At 34.1% G+C, this 13,942-nt stretch overlaps 1 pseudogene; it reads right to left on the reverse strand.

The window, feature by feature from the left end:
- Positions 1–3,709: 3,709 nt before the first annotated feature.
- LOC106466364 overlaps positions 3,710–13,942 on the reverse strand; it is a 26,902-nt pseudogene continuing 16,669 nt past the window's right edge.

Raw genomic sequence — 13,942 nt, forward strand, 5'->3', positions numbered from 1 at the left:
TGGTTAGGGCACTCGACTCGCAATCTGAGGGTTGCGGGTTCGAATCCCCGTCACACCAAACATGCTCGCCCAAAGGGGACGTTTTCATGTAACGGTCAATCCCATTATTCGTTGGTAAAAGAGTAGCACAAGAGTTGGCGGTGTGTGGTGATGACTAGCTGCCTTCCCTCTAGTCTTACACTGCTAAATTAGGGACGGCTAGCGCAGATATTCAAAAAAATTGCGCGAAATTAAAAAAAACAAACAAATAATACTTTATTCCTACAGCGTTTGTTTATACTTTATTATATACATAATAAGCTGTATAATGTTATTCCATAATGTAATAGTTAGAGCAAACATTCAGTTATCTTTTTGACACTTTCGAATAACTGGTTAAACATATGTAGCTGTGCAGTTCTCATTGTAAAAAGTTTCTGCTTAGATTACATATCTTAGCAGACTTTCCACAGACCTTCCACTGTATAGGAAAATAAATTTTGGGAGCTACGTTTACGTAAACCAAAGGTCCATACATCTATAGGAGCTGCATCAGAGAACTTGATATGTATATGGTCGAAAGAGGTTGTTGTGATTCTAGATTCTTTGGCTATCTTTATCAAGAAATTTTCTGTTTATATTGAGAAAAGGCTGCAAGCTCGTGAACTTTAATACTGTGAGCCATTTTCAACTCCAAATTCTTGCTTGCTATCTTGTAACTAGTACCTAGAGATATGCTCAGCTTCATAAAGTGTTGTTTTCTTAATTGAAGATAATTTTTCCTAAACATAGCTTTCCTTGAGTGGATGAAGACGTTCTTCTACTTGGGTTAGGGTGCGGTTTCTCTGACCATATCTGACTCAAATGCTCTGCTGTGGAGTTATTCTGTTTCCATGAGGAACAGTGACGTCACTTTTTTTTCGAAATGTTTTATCCACTGGTTCTAAATCGTTTTGTCCCCAAGTGGCACAGCGGTATATCTACGGACGTACACGCTAGAATCTGGGTTTCGATACCCGTGATGGGCAGAGTTTTGTGCTTAACTTTAGACAAACAAACGAAACTAAATTGTTTAATGTTCTTCCTATCTGAACGTTTCTCCTCAGAAAGAGACGTAAAATATTTATCTGCTGTAAAAATAAATATGGTTGGGAATTCGTTAAGAACCAGATACATAAGCTAGAGACGTGTCACCCGTGACGCCACAATTTGCATCATCGACGATACATCACTATATAGTGTTTTGAAAGCTTATTATTTACATCTAATTGAAAATATAGAGACCTGCCACGTACAAGAGATAATAGTGTTTTTTTACAAACGTTTACCGGTAAGCTGTGTTTAACTTTATTTTCAATAAAACATATAAGTCCTGTTTGTTGCTTTTAATGAATTTTACTGAATAATGCCGTAAGCAACTTTGCGCGTATTTAGGGGATTATGTTCTGCCATCTTTTGTCGTTTTCGATAACTATATTAACTTTGTCTGTATATTTTTTTAACCAATTTCAGAAATGATAATTTCTTACTAATGGCTAAATGCAATTTCCCTGGTGTTTAAATCACACTATTATAATATGATTTAATACATTTTTCAATTATCCAATGTTAACTATATACTTAAAGAATATTATTCGTAGTATTATTTGTTTAAAATATCATGTTATTGGAGCTGCATCAGAGAACATTCCTCCAAGCAACATTGTAACACTACAAGCTTCGTTATTGTTGTTTTTATGGTACATTGTAATGGCATTTTTGTTGTTTGTTTTTATAAAAGTTCAAAAAACGTTTCGCCTATTTGACCCGACGTGTACCAAAATTGAAAACAACAACAACATATTTTACTGATTCATAATCTCAAACACCCAGTCTTAAAATATTCATTAATTTTAAATAAGTTTTGCTTAATTTTTTGGTATCATTGTTTTTTGTTTTAAAGCAAAACCTTATTTGGATAGCTGCTGTGTCTACCGCGGGAAATTTGAACCTCTGATTGTGAAGTTGTAAACCGTAAACTTACCTCTGTCCCACCAGGGGACTGATATTATTGAAAATATCATTGTTGCCTTCCTAAAAATATCATTTTAAAATATAGGTAATCAATATAAATAAGTAAGTTACACTGTCTAAGGGCAGAAATCCTTATTTATTGTGCTTAATAAGAAACTTGTAATCGCATTTTACTTAATTTTCATTAGAGAGAGTTTTAAAAAGTTTTTACATGAGATAGGCTAAATAATTATAACGCTGTCGATGACATATCAAAATAATATATATATATATATATGTATTATATATGAAGATATATCAGAAAGCATGCGAATGAACGCCATGCTCGTTGAAGGCAAATCTTCAATGTTTCTCTCTTTCTTTTCCCTTCTTCTTTATCGAATTTCAATTTTCTGTCTCTTTTTTCTCGGTCTTCTTTCCACCGTTTCGTCATTTCCAGCAAATTTCCGGTCTTGCTTCGAGCACTTATCTTCATCTTCGCTTTCAATCTAGATACTATCAAAATTATTCTATTCCTGACAGATTTTGAGGTAAAATGAAGAATAGAAAGTCCAGACCACTTAATTAATATAACAAAAACACTTTCATCATTTCTTGAACTTCAGGTTCTGCGAGTCAGTTTTACTGATGTTTAGTGATAGACCCAAGTTCACATTAGACGCTAATATAGCAATTTCACTTATTTGCTTACTTCTCTTGCATGTACGGCACTTTATCATATCTCTATTTCTTTGTCACAATACGAAATAAATATTCACTAAAATGAGCCATCTGACTAACTAACTGACACTAAAAGACGATCGTGATCTGACTAACACACTACCTAATTCAACAAATAATCATCAACTGACTTCATTTGCTAAGTTCACTGACTAATTCAATAATCAATAATCTTTAAACAACTGTATCCTGTTCTTATTTTCTATGGCTCAAATAATTTCCTAAATTTTCAAGAAAGTTCTGGTCATTAAGTTACACCTATCACAACTACGTCAAAACTCCCTCTTGCTAAACACAATACAATCGTTTAAATCAATAAAAAGCAGAGTGTACAACACTATACATTTACAAATTTCTAATGCAACGAAACACTAGGACCAGATTATGTACGACATTTTCATTATCCAACTGAACTATACATATGATGTGACTGCTGAGTGGGCGGATGACAATCTTCAATTAATTAAGAAGTTGAGAGTTAGAAGCTAATAATGTTGCAGTTGAGTGGAGGGACGGAAATCTCTGATTAATTAAGAAGTCGGTAAGTTTGAAGCTAATTTACTTGCGTGCACATGAACAAAATATATAATCAGAAAGTCTAAAGAGAGATAAACCTATTAGACAAATCGATACAGTGTTATTTTAATTGGTGCATTTGTATAATTGCGGTGATATGACTGAGATAATATTTTCAAAATGATACCCTATTCATCGTCTTGTTGTTAGGTTTATGTTTAGTATGAAAATACGAACAAGTTAATGATTATAAAAAAAACATGGCTGTTTAAAGGCTTCCAACACATATAAAATAATCTATTAATTAATTAGAAAGCATCAAAAACAACATAAAACTTACTTACAAAGAACTATTGTTGTCAAAATGACCAGTTGTGTACTATCGCTTTATTTTAATTAATACGTTGTCTATTAATTATTATGAATATTGCCCTCACGTGGCTCAGCGGTAAGCTTGAGAGCTTCTAACGCTAAAATTCGGAGTTTGTTTCCTGAAGTTCGCACAGCACAGATAATTCATTATAAAGTTTTACAAACTATGAACGCTGTTATATGACGTATGTAATTAAAGCGTGTATATGAAACAGTTCTTATAAAAGCTAGAGCTTATTAGTATTAACCTTGATGTAAGTGTATAAATACATTTGAAAAAGCCGTAAAATATATAGTGAACTGAAATACAATCTAAAACACCATCAACGGTAGGAATAAGTTATTATTATTATTTTTAGAAATCACTTACTAGTGTTTATATGTTTTAATATATCTAATTGTATTATTTCGCATTATTAGCTTAGTATATTGATTTAGGACTAATCTATATATCCTAGTTCTGGTGTTTTACTGATAACTCTTTGACAATAAAAAACTGGTTTTCGCATGTTTTATTGTGTTAATAATCTGTAAAACCCCGCCATATTCTATTCTAATATTATATTGTTACTGCACACTTAAGCTCTCTTACCTTTTGCACATTTATCTAGTATAACTGTTCTTATAGTACGTATTTTAATTTTATTTCGTTAATTTCAGGCATGTATTAATAAATGTTTTAGTGAGTTTGTACTTTGGAGATCTTAATACATAAGTTCTATTGAAAACACAGAAACATACCAAGCTTAAAAATCAATATTCTAATATCTATCTAATACCTATAATAATATATATTATGCAATATCTATTATCTAATATCTATTATGCAAATTTCATTGAACGAGTAATGTTTTATTGAATCTTCTAATGACGGAAGCAGTCTATACCGAAACATCCAGATGTACCAGTAATCATATGCTATCTATTCTTAAAAAAAAAAAGAGGTTCTGAAAGCTGTTCTGGGTCATCATCAACATTATGCACACACAAGATGCTGATCACTCCAGACATAAGTGTATGTATAAAATTCAGGGCTGAAAGTCCAACTTCGATGATAGTTTTTCAGTATGTGTTCTCGCCCTTTTTTCTGGTGTAACAACATTCAGTTCTCTTTATTTAAAGTTACCAGCGTCTCTAAAAGTTCTTAAGGCGATGATAAATATGGCCAGGCTTATATATATATATATATATGTAAAGGGTTTGAGAACCATTACTTTATCAACAAATGTTGGATATATATATATATCCTAGTCTGGTGTTTGACAAAGTACTAACTAGTCTTATCTCTGGAACTTGAGAGTATACAGTCATGAATCCCCTGTTCTTTATGGGCTTCATTTACATAGGCTCCATAATTGAGCAAAAATTCGCCCAATGTTTCTTCTCTCGTCCCACTTTGGTCTGAATTCTCAGGAGTTTTATTGATGTTGTTTGTCCGATAAAATAGCCATTTATCTCTCAAGTATTTGTATATCTCTTTTATGTCGTAGCGCTTTGACGGTTTAGGGTCCATCAACCGCCGGAAAAGTCGGAGCAATCGCGGTGTGAATATTTTAAATTTTTTTGGAATCCGAGTTGTCTTCCTCTTCTGCCACTGCACGAAATCTTTGAAGTAGGAATCTGTGATGTCAGCTTTTTGCCAAGGCAATTTGGCAAGAAGAGTTGCGAAGATGACCATACCCATCTGCCACACATCAGAACCTGTTTCAACAATATATCCCTCCAGATGAACTGCCTCCCAAATTTCTGGCGGACATGTGGGAAGACAGCGATTACGCTTTTTTACCAGCGTCCCAGATCGTCGAGTAAGTCCGAAGTCAGTTAGTTTTACTTTGGTAAAGTCTGACTGAAAAACTAATATATTTTCAGCTCGAACATCCCTGTGAACCAGATCTTTGCTGTGCATGAATTCAAGAGCTGATGTAATTTGTTTCACGACAAGTTTTACATCACTTTCTTCTAAGCCGTTCTGGTACTTAATTATTTGCCATAAGTCACCAGATGGCGCCATTTCCTGGGCAAAAATATAGTGATCCACAGTTTCAAAGGCTACGTCGTAGGTATCGAGAATGTTCATATGTGGAGAAAGAACGTAACTGTAATGAAATTCTATCTGAAAATCTTTTAGAGTCGTAGTTGCCTTGGGAACTGCTTTTAAAGCAACCTTTTCATGTCGGTTTTTGAGAGAAGCCAACATTACTTTCCCATAATCACCTGCGCCAATTTCCTTCAAAATATCGTACTGATCAGATACGTCTATCATTTGCAAGGGAATGTTCCGGATCTTGTGAATGTTCGACGTTCTTTTGATATTCATGTTGCCAACTTCTCAGCTCGTCATTAGAAAGTTTAGAGCTGCATAACAGAAAAATATAAATTATTAGACCTTATTAACAGAGAAACTGTTCTTGATATAAAGCAATATTTATAATGTTTGTCAATTGTAATGTGTACATATAAGGAAATCGAATGTTGTCATGAATGGCTCTTGGTTTTTTGAAGTGAACGTCGTTTCGCTCTCTGTTCTAAATTAACCGAAACGTCGTCGTCCACTCGAAAAATCTAAATAGAAGCGGTACATTTGTTGATGTTTTTTCTCTATCTTTGTCATAAGGTAGTACATACATTGCTCTTTAGGAAGTACCTACTTAATATACGAAAAATATGAAGCCTTGAAAAGTTATTTGTGGGATAATAGCTTTATTTCTCTAACAGTGCTTCCAGATTTATTTCAAAAAAAGAATGAAAGAATCAAAACCTAACATTAATAAAACATCAAGAGTGCCATTTTATTTGTATTAAATTAATTACACTTAAAAGCAGAGGGAGCCAGTAGTATAAACCAAATTATTTGATTGGACGTATCTGTAATTTGAATGTACTTGTACTTGATCATGTCTCACTGTCTGAAACGAAAAGTTATACAGAAATAAATCTATTATCCCATAAATAGCTGTTTCAAAACTTCATATTGTAGTACATGCAGATAATACATATAATTAACGTTCTGAAGCACAGGTAACGCCAAAATTAGATCGTTATTTATCTGGATTAATTACGATATATGAGACGAATATTCAAAAGAGGCTTATAAAGAAAAGATACAACAACATTGTAAAAGGGGGATATTTTTATTCAGCTCACTAATTTATTTTAAGAACATTTAAACACCCCTTATTCTCATACCCAAAAGTCAGCGGCTTAGAACCGAGGCTTGAATTTTTTGCAAAGTGCAAAAAACGAGTGACTAACTTATATAAGGAAAGAGGCTTCCCACTGGCTCGGCGATAAGCTTGGGGATCGTGACGCTAAAAATCCGGGGTTCAATTCTTCGCAGTGGACACAGCGCAGATAGCCGATTTTATAGCTTTGCGCTTAGCAAAGAACAGCAGCATCAAGTAAGAGGTTTAGCAATTTAAGACAGTCGTAATTTTTAAATATGTACGAAGAAAGCAGGATGATCTCGAAGAATATGCATAAATAATTATATGTGTAATTCGTTTGTTTGAACCTAAGCACAAAGCTGCACAATGGGCTATTTGTGCTCTGTCAACCACGGGTATCGAAACCCGGATTCTAGCGTTGTAAGTCCGCAGACATATCGCTGTGCTACTGGGGGCTATATGTGTAATACGTATGTGACTTGTGTTATTATTGATGCATACGGTGTACACAAATCGACAATATATATTATATAGACATATAGATTATTGTTATAACTGTTTCTTATTATGGTCAGTTACATCCAGTATAGAAAAAAAAGTGGCAAAGCAGAAACAACAAGTGCCACAAAGCTTTAACAATAAATATTCGTACCTAAAGGTAAATAATATATTTGATAAGAGACGCAATGAACTTCAACTCTCCTACATAAAACTTCTAATTTTCATTCACCATTTCTGAGGAAGATGATATGTTTAAACTGTGTATTAAAAATTTGAAACTAAATGGGAAAATTGGAGTTTCTTATGGATGGCTTTTCCTTTGTTTTTGAAGTAGACTACATCTGATCACTCTGATGGCTTCAATACACAATGTACTTTAAAGACCAAGCAACAAGCAGCCGCACATAAATATTGGAACTTTACTAAGTCGACGATATCTAAAACTTCGTGAAAATAAGATTTTACAGGTAGAAGAAAATAAGTAACATGTATTAACACGTTAGTGTGATATCCCTTATAAGCATACTTTTGGAGTGTACAAAGAAAATGTATAAGGTTTGTGTAGTTTGTGTATGTAATAACCTTGAACTTAAAAACAAATAAAACTCAAGTATTCACGGGTTATTTGCTTTAGAAATTAAAATAAGAAAACTTAAATATAGAATGAATATCAAAAGAATGTAATGATTCTAAAGTAATAGAAATTGGTTATATAAAGAAAAATGAGATTATCAAGATAATTTGAAAATAACTATAATATAGCTTCACATAAAAGTCCACTTGACATACAATGTGCATATCCATCACACTTCCTCAAACTGATGTAAAACATTTGATCAATCTTCTGGTAATTAAAGACAGCTTGTTATATAGCTGTGGCCTAGTGTATCCTCGATGAAAGCAGCATTTTAACGTCCAATGTTTCTATTAAAATTAATACTCCAAAGTCTATTTATTTATTTCATTTATTATTTCTTGCTTTGTTTAGTTAATTGGGCGATAATTTCAGGCTACCAAGAATGTAACATTTTTGATACATATACGTTTGTGTAGGAACCTTATTCAAGGAGTGTAGCTAAATTCCTTTTGGTCTTATTACCTATTGTTCTGGGTCAATTACCCTTGGGTATAACATACGCTTTCTCATAGGAAAGAGTGCTGTACAGTAGAATATACTATATCAAGGTTGACAGTAATATTTTCCACTGTGGGCCAGGTGATACTTTGAGCATGTATCCTTCCTCATTTCTCTATTAGATTGTCCAACAGTGAAGTGGGTAGTGCATGTGCACTGAGAGGGATGACATTACAGAATCTTGTATATAATCCTACGCTCTAGTAGTCTGAAATAAATTCAAATTTTCAACACGCTCAACAAGCTCTCAGTTTAACAGTCTAGTCTTTGCCACCAGTAAAGGTGTTGTCTTCTCTCCAGTGCATTCGTCCACTTTGTTTTTATCAATAAAGATTTTTCTCACTTTGTTTAGATTATTTTCTTGCTTCAAACTCGGTCAAAGTCATAATTCAGCTTTACTTCGAAATGTATTTCTTGTCCGAACGTTATTTTTATGTGCGGTTACTACATGATAGGTAAATCAGTGCACCTGAGGATACCACAACTTCACATGTTCTTGTCGTTTTCTTAGCGCAGAGTTAAGCAGTGGGCTATTTACGCTTTATCAACCGAGGGGAATCGAATCCTGGATTTCAGCATAAATTTACTGTTCACCCGATATGAGCCACAACTTCACGTTAAAAAACAAAAATAAGAGGTATTTCTATTTTTCAACCTGAACGACACCTTATGCGATATATGAGTGAAACAGATAGGGCAGAGATCCCAAGTTTCAGACATAACCGTTTCCTAACTTAGAATTTCTGACAAGATAGAGAGCAATCAATAAATATCGCTCACTACCTACTCGACTACTTTTAGCTGACTAGCATAATTGACCGTTATGGATACAAGGTTCACACTGACCACGCCTGCAAGGTTCACACGGACCACGCCTGAATCACTTAAAGGGCATTTTATTTTCAACAATATATTTAAAACTTAAGGACTTCTTACAATTAAAGTTAAATAATTGTAGACTAAATTAGTTTACTATTATTTATTTTTTTTACAACCGTTGGGCCTATTAATTTCTTACGATATATATATATATTTGGAAACAGACACACAAGAACCGTATGCCATTAAAACGTAAAACAGTTTAAAACATATCACTGTCATCCATCTCCGGAAAACAGATTTTCTCAAGAGTTCTGTGAAGACCGTAAATAATTTAATCTGGTTTCGATCTATAGTAGAATATTTCTCCAGGCTGTTACGTTAATATAGTTACTTTTCCTGTAATCCAAACCACAGCTCTCACAAGAAAGGTGTTGAAAGAGCGCATGCACGCTATTTATGATAGTTATTTGCAACCAAGATGATAAATCAATAAAGCTGGCTTCGAAAAATAGGTGGTTGAATAGAGAGATAAATGGATAAATAAATGTTAAAATTAGTGTCAATAATCACAAATATCGCTAATATATTCAATAACCTTTCCACGCTAATGAACATAGAAATTTATAAAATTCACCATTATGTTCAATAAAACTAGCAATATAATAAATTAAGATTTTGTATATTAAAAGTAACACAACTGCATTCATATAAAACATATTTCACATTTAAACATACGGAATGGTAATAAATGGCGCTTCTTTCGAGAGTAAAACGTCTCTTAGCAGAAACGTTTTATCTGATTTGGCAAAACTTTGAAGTTTCGATTATAACTACCAAAGATGTAAAATCATCAGACTTAGTTGTCTTAATACAATGAAGCTAATCTCTAGATGCCAATAAGCCATTTATAAGCATCCATTGAGTATTACCATCTTGGCTGACAGTAATAATTTCTTAACAAGTGAACAATGCAACAGAACAGGATCTGTTTCAATGTAATCGAACAATGTTGCTGTTACTTCTAGTAAATAACAATTAATTCGAACTTACAGTTGATGCGTATAGAAACTTTTGTAAATTAACTTCTACATTTAACAATGTACACCCCCTCCAAAACAAACTTATCATTTCAATTCTCCATGGTAAAAATTGCTACAAATGCCTATCCTACAGCCAATGAATATAGACATATATGTAAGTCAGTACAGCATAAAACTAGGAAACTATTACTGTGTGGCCCAAAAGTTAGTTGCCTCCAGAACAGTATATTAATTATTTTTAAGTCAGTTATCCCAAAGTCGTATACTTTTAACTTTCATCTGTTTTAGGTCAATGTGCATTAGAAGTGCACGTGAACAGTAAGCTTGACAGACAGACAGACTGACAAAGGACTAACGAAAGTGGGCGCCGTTAATTGTTATTAATACAGAGAAGGTTTGTGTACAGGACAACTAATTCTGAAGTAGAAATTCTGAGAACAAATACTTCCAGTCTCTCCGAACGTAGAACACATCAAGGGTAAAAAGAGAGAGAGAGAAAAATACAACATCTAGTTTTATATTAAACCATTTCTCACCAAATCTCAGTTCTCTTGGATTCGAATTCCTGACACACCAAACATGATCGCCCTTTCTCTTGGGCTTCATCAATATTAAAGTTTTTCAATCTTTTTATTTTAGACATTAGCGCGTTTTTTATTTTTATGATATTAGATTATAATGTGTTATTTTATATGTTGCAGTGTTCTAAAACGTAGATCGTCTCCACATAAAAGATCATGACATCCTTGGAATAAAGTTTCGTTCCAGACGAGTTATTAAATACGTTTGTTTTAATGACTATCTACGCTGTGTCTATCACAAATCAAACAGTTATTTATATAATATTCACAATTAGCAAGAGCTACGTTTACTAATCAGATCATATAATTTAATAGCAATAAATCTTCGAATTCTTTAGTCATTGAATTAGTACTTCTCCCATACTTATTAATCTCTAGATTATATAAATACTGAAATGATTAGCATGCGCTCAGATGCTATCTAAAACCAATAGTATTTAGATAATTAAAACTTTTACACTTGAAACACTGTAATTTTGATATAATGAACGCGCAACTGTCTTTTTTTTTATTGCTTTGCAAAGTAAGTGGCACAGCGGTAAGTCTGCGGACTAATAACGCTAGAAACCGAGTTTCGATATCCGTGGTGGGCACAACACAGATAACCCATTATGTAGCTTTGTTCCTAACTACAAACAAACTAAAACAATTTAATGTAATCTTAACATTATCTTATTGATGTACTATTCTATAAATAGCATACGTTTGTTATGAATTTCGCGCAAAGCTATACGAGGGCTATCTGCGCTAGCCGTCCCTAATTTAGCAGTGTAAGACTAGAGGGAAGGCAGCTAGTCATCACCACCCACCGCCAACTCTTGGGCTACTGTTTTACCAACGAATAGTGGGATTAGCCGTCCCATTATAACGCTGAAAGGCTGAAAGGGCGATCATGTTTGGTGTGAAGGGGATTCGAACCCGCGACCCTCAGATTGTGAATCAAGCGCCCTAACCACCTGGTCATGCCGGGCCAACAAATAACATACGATGCAAATCTTACACAATGAAATATTCAGTATATAATACGAGTTTGTTGTTTTTTTAATGACTAACATAAAATACCTTCACTCCGCTGCGGGGTTTAAAGACCAGTATCATGATTCATAGGTAGGATGTGCCGAATAAACTCCCCCCATTATCCCTAATTACTTCTACAGCTACCCTAAAGGGGATCCTTACCGGTGGAGGGGAACACCATTAAGATACCCGCCAGTTGCTGCTAAGCAAGTGTGTCAAGCTAGCTATACATAATTACCCTGCAAATCTACTCCTACACACCCGTCATCCCTGGGTGACTCTTTTTAGCCCCCCTTGGTATATCCCAAATAAAAAAGAGTAGAGTCGCATAGAGTTTACCTGCCAAGTTTGGTACAACTTGTTTCAAACTGTGGAGGAGTTCGCAATCTCTGGGTCGCGGGTTCGAATCCCCGTCACACCAAACATGATCGCCCTTTCACCCGTGGGGGCGTTATAATGTGACGGTCAATCCCACTATTCGTTGGTAAAATAGTACTCCAAGAGATGGCGGTGGGTGGTGATGACTAGCTGCCTTCCCTCTAGTTTTACATTGCTAAATTAGGGACGCTAGCGCAGATAGCCCTCGTGTAGCTTTGCGCGAAATCCGTAACAAACTGTAAACAGTTTCTAAATCTATTAAAAATTCGATTTGTTTTCACGTGACAAGCACATTTCTATTTAGTGTTAACGTTATATATATAAGACAATATATTCTGAGACAAAAAAGTGTGATTCCACCAACACACCTCTTTACTGACAGAGTGAGAATACACACCGTTAAAAATGTATTTTTAGAATTCTTGATATGAATGTAAAAAAGTGAATTTATGAACAGAATGAAAAGACACAAAAGGTGTGTGAAAATAAAATAAAAAAACTGTTACAAAATCACTGACATTAACATAATTTTCTGATTACTATACATTTTATGAAAATAATATTTAGAAAACAGCAATTTTCAAAATTCATAGATTTACAATAAATCTTACTATATATATAATATTGCATAATTTTATTGTGGGTGTGAAATCACTTTTTGCGGCGAAGGGTGTGAATTCACTCTTTTTGGGTGTAGCTCCCGTGTCAGTTCATGCCCATAAAAGTGTGAAATCACACTTTGCTTTTAGAGAGTAAAATGCACCAGAAACGATTACATTATGGACGAAAACCTAAAAATTTCTTTCATACGTTTGTACAGTGTTGACAGGTTAAAAGGCCCCGAAATAGTGTTCGCAGGAAAACTGCTGTATATTGCTTTGTTAGATACTAATTCCAGGAATCGATTTTCAGTAGCATACGTGCACACGTGCTGCTCAAAAAACACGTTGCCGTCGTGAATGTCTGGTATAAAACCAGCAAAGATTTAACATATTCCATGTATTATTGATTAACGTTAAATAAGAACTTCTATAAATAACTTAATATGCAAATAATATTTAATGCCAAAAAATCGAACACTAATGTACAACTGCATTTTTCCTTTTTCATGCTCGTTTATTGATTGTAACTGTAATACAAGCTACTTAGCTACCTGGATCCTCATTCGTCGAGTATTGCGGAATCTATTGGTTGTATATTAATTACCTGCTTCATACTTAAGATTTTTTACCAATCACAAGATCTTAAATTCGGTATTTTAATAACGTGGGTGCTCTTCCGCTTATTGTGAACCAAGTGAGTTACAATGTTTAAGGCATAGCAATGATATTCCTGGAGCATTACTTTGCTCCTGATAGACTATGTAAAAATACCTTTCTTTTCCTTCATTTCTAACATTCTGTTACGTATCTGCTTGTTTATTAATTTTCGGTAGAAAGTCTTTCCTAGGAACGTCAGCGATACAAGTCCTTCCTTGATTAAACCAGTTTATTCTTTCTCGATACAAACTTTTAGTACACAGTAATTCTACAGTCGGTACGTTGCTCGTCACTTTAAGCATAATAACTTTTATAATACACGCTATAAATCACAGCGATTCACAATCTCGATAACTTCGCTCTCTACGAGGGCAAAACACACACTAGCTTGAAACAGAATTGTAACTTACCCGAAACTTACCGTGACTACCGTTCGCTTAACCAT

This window comes from Limulus polyphemus, unplaced genomic scaffold, assembly GCF_000517525.1.
Source record: "Limulus polyphemus unplaced genomic scaffold, Limulus_polyphemus-2.1.2 Scaffold2237, whole genome shotgun sequence".
In the NCBI taxonomy this organism is placed as follows: domain Eukaryota; kingdom Metazoa; phylum Arthropoda; class Merostomata; order Xiphosura; family Limulidae; genus Limulus; species Limulus polyphemus.